At 53.7% G+C, this 8,382-nt stretch overlaps 1 non-coding gene across 1 annotated transcript; it reads right to left on the reverse strand.

The window, feature by feature from the left end:
• Positions 1-7,793: 7,793 nt before the first annotated feature.
• On the reverse strand, positions 7,794-7,865 carry TRNAQ-CUG. The gene has a single exon. It is a non-coding gene; the product is annotated as a tRNA-Gln (tRNA).
• Between the last annotated feature and the right edge of the window lie 517 nt (positions 7,866-8,382).

The following is an 8,382-nucleotide window of genomic DNA, read 5'->3' on the forward strand; positions in this document are numbered from 1 at the left end:
GGGATTGGTTTGAACAACAGAAAACCGACAGTGGGCTGTTTAGGCTTAGTGTACTGCAAAGCAGATTTTCAGGAAAGCAGTTCTTAGTCTGGGCCTTTGGGAGTGCTCTTTTCCACAGGCCCTGTACTTCTAGGTATCTTTGTCACACGTTCCTCTTTGTAAGCAAAGCTCAGCTCTGAAACTTTACTTGGGTCTTATAAGGCTCTTTCTGTGTTCTTGGTTTTCCCTGGTCTTTTGCAGCTGATCTGCTCTCTAGTCTGCTTTTGGGGGGCTTGGACCGGAGCCTTCCTTGGCTCTAAGGGGAGCTGCCTGCCTGCTGTGCTTCTTTCCCTGCTTGTAGCTTCTTGCCTGGCCCTTCTTCTCGGGCTCTTCCTTCTTTGACGGGAGGACGGCCTGTCCAAAACGCCTGTCCCACCTGGTCCCCTCGTCCAACAGGCAGCCTCGTCCCCTGCCCTGGGGCCGCTTTGGCTTTCGCTGTCTTTTCCTGTCTCTTGGTGGCCACCCTGTCTGTGCTACGGAGACTAAGCTGTCACAACCCCGTGCTGGAGGAGGGCTTTCCGTCGCTTGAGGCCCACCCACCGCCTCCCCGAATGCCCTTTAGCTATGCTCTCGGGTTAGGGCGGCGTGGCCGAGTCGCCCAGGAGCGGGTTTTCCCTTTTGCACACCTCTGACGGACGGAGCTGTTTTGACTTAACTGTTCAGCACGCACCGACCCTCGGGCCTGAGCTGCACGGGGAACGTAAATCGGCGCGGCTACATCAGTCCGCGCCTTGGTCGGAAGAATTCTTCCGTCGACCTAGCTCCCGCCTTTCGGGGAGGTGGATGGCCGGCACCAACGAGGGAAACCCTCTCCAGGACCCTTCTCCGGGAACAGTGCCCTTCCGTTTGGGGAGATTATGCTGCTTTAAAAAAGAGAAATTGTTTAACTGCCTTTCTCTGAGGCCAGGTTGACTTTGTATTGCTTCCCTCGTGGCTCCTTATAGCAGTTGCGTTCTGAAATCTTTAGGCTTTGACTTCATTTATGATGAAATCTTGCTGTAACTTTATTCTAATTTTCAATGAGTAACTAGACCTGAGCTGTTTGGTGTGTTAGGGGAGGATTGTTTAAAAAGCTGGGATTCCACTTTCAGCTGCCTTTCCATTACATTTCCTCTGAAAGCCCACCGAAAGCCTCCACTTCCCACATAACTCTCTCAAACCTGCAGTCATCAGGCATACAGAAGATGCTTACAGTTTCACTCCATACGAGTCCAGTTCCTTGCTGTTTCCTGTCTAACCACTGCACACATATGGTATCCCCTCCCTACCCGGAGCTGCTTCCTGGCTTTTGTGCTCAGGACAGGAAAACGAGAATGGAGAGGTAAGCTGTGCAGGGAACTCTTCCTCAGCTCGCACTCCACCCCCCAAGGGCCTTTCGAGGTCTTCTACGGATTTCAGGTTTCATTTGATTTCCAAGGTTTATGGGCTCATTAATTAGCCATCTCTCCTAATGCAGGGATCCTACGGGTCAGACCAAAGATCGATGGCCCAAAAGAGCTAAGAAACAGAAATAAAGGTGAGCGCTAGGCGTTACATTCAGATGAGCATCCAGAATCTGACTGTGCCCTGGCATGTTCAACGCTGCCGAAAAGAAGGAGCTCGTCGGGTCCCTCTGCTAGCACCCAAATCTGGTGGCTAGTCGGTCTGCTGGGAACTAAGGAAAAGGAAAAGAATTAAAGGAGTCAGGCAATAACAAGGAAATGAAGAGGTTTGTCCAACGGGTTCTGTCTGATTTACCGTCTTCCCAGCTATCCGTCAAAGTTAAAGACCTAGCCCAGTATCCTGTCTGCTGACAGCCGCCAATGCCAGGTGCCCCAGAGGGAATGAACAGAACAGGGAATCATCAAGTGCTCCATCCCCTGTCGCCCATGCCCAGCTTCTGGCAAACAGGGATACCTAGCTAGGGATACCGTTGGCGAAGCGCCATAGATGGACCTATCCTCCATGAATTTATCTAGTGCTTTTTTGAACCCTGTTACAGTCTTGGCCTTCGCGACATCCTCTGGCAAAGAGTTCCACAGGTTGACTGTGTGGTGCGTGAAGCAAGACTTCCTGTTGTTTGTTTTAAAGCTGCTGCCTATTAATTTCATTTGGTGACCCCTAGTTCGTGTGTTATGAGAAGGAGTAAATAACTCTTCCTTATTTACTTGCTCCACGCCGGTCATGGTTTTATAGACCTCCCTCGTATCCCCCTTTAGTCGTCTCTTTTCCAAGATGAAAAGTCCCAATCTTATCAATCTCTTCTTAGATGGAAGCTGGTCCATATCCCCTCATCATCTTTGTTGTCCGTTTCTGAATCTTTCCCATTCCCATATATCTTTTTTGAGATTGGGGCGACCGCATCAGCATGCAGTATTCAAGATGTGGGCGTACCATGGATTGATATTGAGGCGATATGATAGTTTCTGTCTTATTACCTGTCCCTTTCTTAATGATTCCCAACGCTCCGCTGCACATTGAGTGGATGTTTTCAGAGAACTATCCACAACGACTCCCAGATCTCTTTCTTGAGTGGTATCAGCTAATTTAGAGCCCATCGTTTTATAGGGATAGTTGGGATTATGTTTTCCAATGTGCATTACTTTGCACTTATGAGCATCGACGTTCATCTGCCATTCGGTTGTCCCGTCACCCAGTTTTGTGAGATCTCTTTGTGGCTCTTGGCAGTCTGCCTGGGACTTAACTATCTTGAGCAATTTCGTATCATCTGCAAATTTTGCCACCTCACTGTTTAGCCCTTTCCGCAGATCATTTATGAATAATTTGAACAGTACTGCTCCCAGTACAGACACCTGGGGATAAGAGAGGGCAGATCCTCTTCTGACACTGGCAGACCAGGTGCCCCTAGGGCTTACTGAAAAGTGACAAACGCATGGCTGGAAACTAGTCTTGCTCACCTGTTTGTTAGTGTTGTTAAAACAGGCATTAGCTTTATAAAACGTGTTTAGAGTTTATGACAAGCTCGTGAGTTGCTGCATGCATTATTCTCACCTATAATAGACGTAGCCCATGTTGTAAGGTGATATATAAGCATTGGCACTAAAGCTGTAAACCCCTTTTGCCGCCGCCCCGCCACCAGTCAGGAGAGAAGCATTACCAAGTGTGAAATGCTAGTTTACCAGAAGAGGCGTCATCTCCTTTCCAACAAGAGAAGGCCCTGACTGAGACATCAGAGAAGCCACAGTGGATCATCCGTGGACAAAAGACTTCGTTGATGGCTCCCCCTCACACACCTACGAGGAGGCAGAGCCCTGCACAAACACTTGCCCCCATCAGCTTGAGCTCTGGGGGAATGGAATAAAAATCCCTGTCAGGAAGAAACCGTTGTTCCCACCCGATGTTGCTTGGACTTCAGGGAGACGGCACACTTTCTAAGCATCAGCAAGGGATCCCGGCTGTTTGGCTAGGGTTAGCCCTAAAGAACATACAAAGCTTGCGTGTTACAGCAGCTTTTACTACACCTGGATGGCAAGATAGAGTCAGAATGCCCAAGGAGTCTGTTTGTTGGTCTCTTGCAGGTGCTACTGATGTCCTTTCTGCTGTCCCTGGTGTGGAAAGACAGAGGCGGTTTTGAATCTCTTCAAATTGTTGTTAGGGCTGCAGTTGCTTACCCTAAGCTTATGCCGTTAGATCTCTTTCACGGTGTATTTTGGTCCTGAGAGGTAAAAGGTGTGTTGTTATGGAGTGAGATAGCAAACGTCAGTTGCAGAGGTGGTGCATGTGCCCCCTCTGGTCCCAGAGTCCAGAAATTCCATAAACCCACCCACTGTCCTGTGACTAACAATCTCGCTCTGCTAACTCTTCCAGCAAAACAGGCCAAAGAAAGTGTATGCGAGCGCTGTACTACAGCCCCGTTGCTCTTTTCGGTTCCTTCCCACAGAACTTTCGCTCCATACCAGTCCAGTTCCTTGCTGTTGCTTGTCTAACCACTGCATGCATGTGCTATACCGTACCCTGAGCTGATTCCCGGCTTTTGTGCTCAATACAGCCTTGCCCCTCCGTGTCTCTGTGGCACAATGTGTCAGCACGTTCGGCTGTTAACTGAAAGGATGGTGGTTCGAGCCCACCCAGGGACGACGCTAAGCCTTTGCTGCTTCCTTGCTTCCCCGAGGCCTGTGGGGGAACCTCAAAGGTCCCATTTTGCTGCCTCTGGGCCTCAGTGCTTTCAGCTGGTGGTCCAAAGAGCGGGCTGGATGCCATTCAGAAACCCATCTGCCAGCAGCCGTGCCGGAGGCTCAGGCTTATTCCTCAAGGCCGAGGACAAAAACTTTCAGCCGGGAACATTTCGCTCCCTTCCCGCCTCGGCCCAAGCAGCAAGGGAGAAGCGGAGGAGACACACCGGCTCAAAGACGCCTCCCTCCCACTTCCCTGTACGCTGTGCAAAGCTCTTGGCCTGCCTCATGCCTCGTCAGGAAAGTGCGGCCATGCGGCCCAAGCCTGAGTCACGTCCGCAGCCTGGCCCGCCCCGGCTGATGGCGCGCAGAGCCACGCGAGTCAATGGCAGGTCGAGTCAGGAGCCTCGGCTCTTTCCCCTGACAGCCACACACACAGCGCTGCCTAGCGCCCCGAGAGCCTCCCTCGTGTTCTCCCGCAGCAGCCGCCTGCCGGTGTGGGTGGGAAAAGGGGACCAGGAAGCACTGCAGCCTCATTCCAGGACAGGAGGCCCTCACCATGCCTAGGCCTGCCTCTTGCCTTCAGCCCAGGCAGCCAGAGGTTCCGGGGAGCTCCCTGGCAGGCCGCTTCGCCTCAGCCACCTCTTGCCTCACGGCCTAGGCTCTTGGTGCTCTGCTGGTCACCGGCTCGCTTGAAGGCCCAGAAGGAAAAGAAACAAGCGCACGCCTAGCAGAGGATGGTTTCGATCCACTGACCTCTGGGCCCAGCACGCTCCCGCTGCGCCACTCTGCTGGCTCTTCACCCTCTCCCCCTGCCACCTAGCCGCCACTATCCGGATTAGTGCCTTACGCGCTCTCGCGCTGGCAGGCAGATGCGCAGGCTGCTAGGCAGCTGCCCTGGTCACAGGATTTTACAGCTTCTACAGGGTAAAAGGGATCTATTTGGGGTTTGGACCCCATTGGGAGCTGGGTAGCTGAGTGCCGGAGACGGGAGCACTTCTTAAACTGTTTTCAGTTAAGCCTTCAGCTTGTGGGGGATGAGGTTCAGCCTTGGATCCGTGTCTGCAGCAGGCAAGCGCATCTGGCTCAATCGCCCCCCCCCCCCCGCTGTATTAGCAGACTAAAACCCGGAGCAAACACACACGCCTTGCAAAGGAACAGCAGCCGGGATCTCAAACAAATATCAACATTTTATTTAGATGACGTTCAAAGAAATAAACAGTGTACGGTACAGCGTTTAGGCGTAGAAGTTTCTGGTGCTCAGGGAACAACGTACAGCTTACCCAAGGGGTGCGAAGTTCGGTTTAAAATGGGGTGGCGTAAGGAATACATAATCTGCAATAGCCCCGACTGGGGGTAAAAGGTTTACGTTCAGACACTGAGTTAGGAGGGTATGTTGTCCATATGAGGGCTACGTTCGGGTGTGGAGTATAACGAGCGGTTACGACGATGAGGATGGATTGACGGGCGTTTGGTGAGTTTTAACGTTCACTGTTTTTGAATCTTTGCCACAATCTAGTTGAAGCAGGGTCATCTGTTGGTTATCTGTCGTCAAGGCCTATCACTGGCTGGTGCCTCAGTTTCCTCTAGGCAGCAGTGCTGCAGGCTCCTTTGGTCAGTTCCCATGCAGCTGTGTCGGGGGAAGGGGGAATAGAGGCTCATGCTCCCCAGCCCCACGCCCCTCCCCCAGCATCTGGGGAATCCAGGCCAAATGTAACCCTGGTAGCTGGGCCCGGATTAGCCTGGGCCGGGGTAGGGCTGGGGAGGAATTGCGGGGGAGACAGATGCACCTGCTGTGAGGGGAGATCCTCCCATTCCCTGCCAACCCCCCTCACTCCTTGCAGCATGGCGCCCCCTAGCACTTCTTTCTCTGTCGTGGAGGCTGTCTGCTGCCTGCTTCTCCCTTAGCATCATCTCTCCCCACCTTGGGGCACTGGCATCGCCCGTCCTGTGCAAACAGGCAGGTCCCGGTGTGCCCCATGGCACTGCCGTGCAATTGGGGGAGCAGCTGTTGGATGGAATATGGGAGTGGGCAAGGCTGGGGACCAGGACTCCTGGGTTCTCCCCCCAACTCTGGGAGTGGAGGTTAGTGGGTAGAGTTAGGGAGGGGCAGGGCTGGGATCCAGGGCTCCTGCTTTTTCTGGTTTTCTCCACCTCCTGCAGCTGCCTTGGTCCTTTCGGTGCATTTCCTGTTCCAAATTCATTTGCTGACTTGTGTAACTCACCCCAGAGGTGGCTGCATCTCAGTTTTGGGTGAGGCATCCTTGGCTGCATCACCCCCTAACCACGTATCTCTCCCCCCTGCAGGTGACCCTGCAGCACTCGGCAAACATCCGCAAGATCTTGGGGCGCTTTGAGCATTGGGCAGGGAGGGGCCAGGAGCCCTGCCCCCCCTGAGAATGGGACCCAGCTCCCCTACTTTTTACAGGGATTAAAGGGGGGCAAATCAGAGGAGGGGGGTGGCCAGGGTCTGAGCAGGGGGTGGAAATTGACTGGTCGGGGGGTCAAGCAGCTGGAGGCAGAGTTAGGAGAGGGGCTGAAGGGCAAAGTCAGGGAGGGGGGAAGGAGCCGGAGTTCAGCCCAGGGGGAGGCGCTGCCAGAGGGTTAAACCCTGGCACAGGCAGGGGCAGAGGGGTAACAGTTACCCTGGGGGGCTGAGACTCCAGTGTTTGCAAAAACTGGGTAGGGGGAGCAGAGGGGCTTTTCTATTTCCCCTCCCACAGGCAGCACCTCTCAGCATGGGCTTCCCAGGGCTGGGCTCTTAAAGGCACAGGCATCCCACTGCCTAGACACTGCAGCTCCTCTCTGATGTGACCTACTGAGGTGCTGCAGTAGGAGACTCAATTCAGTGAAACCGGCATTCCCTGTATGCCCCCCAGCCAGGGGGCTGTGCACCCTCCCCCGAATTTCCCCAACACCCCCTAGTGGTCAGGTAGTTACATGCAGCGCTGCCAATGTTGTCACTGGTTGCAAATCTGAATGGAAATTGAAACATTAACACACACTTTAAAAGCAGATACAACATATGAAAAATACTTGTACCTGAGAAAGTAAAATAGGGTTGGAAAGTCTGGACAAAGCCAGGATTCCTCACCCAGCTGTTGTGTTTGCTGACAATGTCGGTCCATTGGCTTCCGCAATGTTGGCCAACCTCAGAATTTCAAATGATGATTTGGAAGCAAGGTGTGAATGAGCTCTGCCCTGACAGCTAGTGATGAGCCTGGGTTGGGGGAGGCTTTGGGACCAGACAGTATTTACATGAACTCACCTGCTCTGCCGAGGTGTCCAGCAGACAGAGCTGGGCCGCCTCTGCTCTAGGTGCCCAGAGGAGGAGGGAAGGTGTGTGGGGCTCTTCCTCCCTTCTGCCAAGCCCTGACTATCAATCCCAGCCCTGATCCTCCTTTCTTCAAGCCCCATGTGGGTGCCAGGAAGCACAAGGGCCAAACTTGTGGGCCTCAGGTGAAGCAGCAACCATCCGGATAGCAAGTTCTAGAGCCGCAACCCATTGTGGCCATCCCAGCCAAAGACCTGGCTCTAGGAAGTGTGAGTCACCCCGCAGGAGGGGGGAGACTGGCTCTTACACAGCTGGAGACAGGGAAGTTGAGCACTGTGAGCTCCAGGGCTTTACCACAAGCCAACAGAAGGTCCCACTGAGATTTGAACTCAGATTCCAGGATTCAGAGTCCTGAGTGCTGCCCGTTACACCATGGGACCAGCTCGTGCTGCCTTCTCTGCACATCAGTGACCCTCATGGGGCCGGCTCATGTAAGGGACTGTTGGCCCCTTACTAAAGCTTAGTGGGGGGGTTGGTTGGCTAGTTCCCAGTCCCAATAGAAGGGGGAAGGGCCAATGGGAAATCAGGACCCTGAGACTGACAGTCCCCTGGGCACTTGCCTCTGTGCTTGAAGGAAGCAGGGCCAGGCTTCATGGGCTGGGCAGGCGGGAGCCCAGCACCTCTCCTCCTCTGGGCACCTAGAGCAGAGGCAGCTGGTGCTGACTGCTCCAAGGGAAGGCTTAAAAGCAACTGAGGCCAGGGCAAGAGGAGGGGAGGACCATGCTTATGTGTGGCCAGCAGACAGCCACAGGGCCAGCCTGCTCCATGCTGTGCTGAACCCCACTGAAGGCCACCCACAGGCCACCTGCAGATCAGCTGCTGATGCTCTGTGGCCAACATCAGAAGAAGATAGGAAAGCAGGGCCAGCCCCCCTGGTGGGGCCTCTTATGGTTCCCA

This window comes from Mauremys mutica, unplaced genomic scaffold (assembly GCF_020497125.1).
Source record: "Mauremys mutica isolate MM-2020 ecotype Southern unplaced genomic scaffold, ASM2049712v1 Super-Scaffold_100320, whole genome shotgun sequence".
NCBI classification, from domain to species: domain Eukaryota; kingdom Metazoa; phylum Chordata; order Testudines; family Geoemydidae; genus Mauremys; species Mauremys mutica.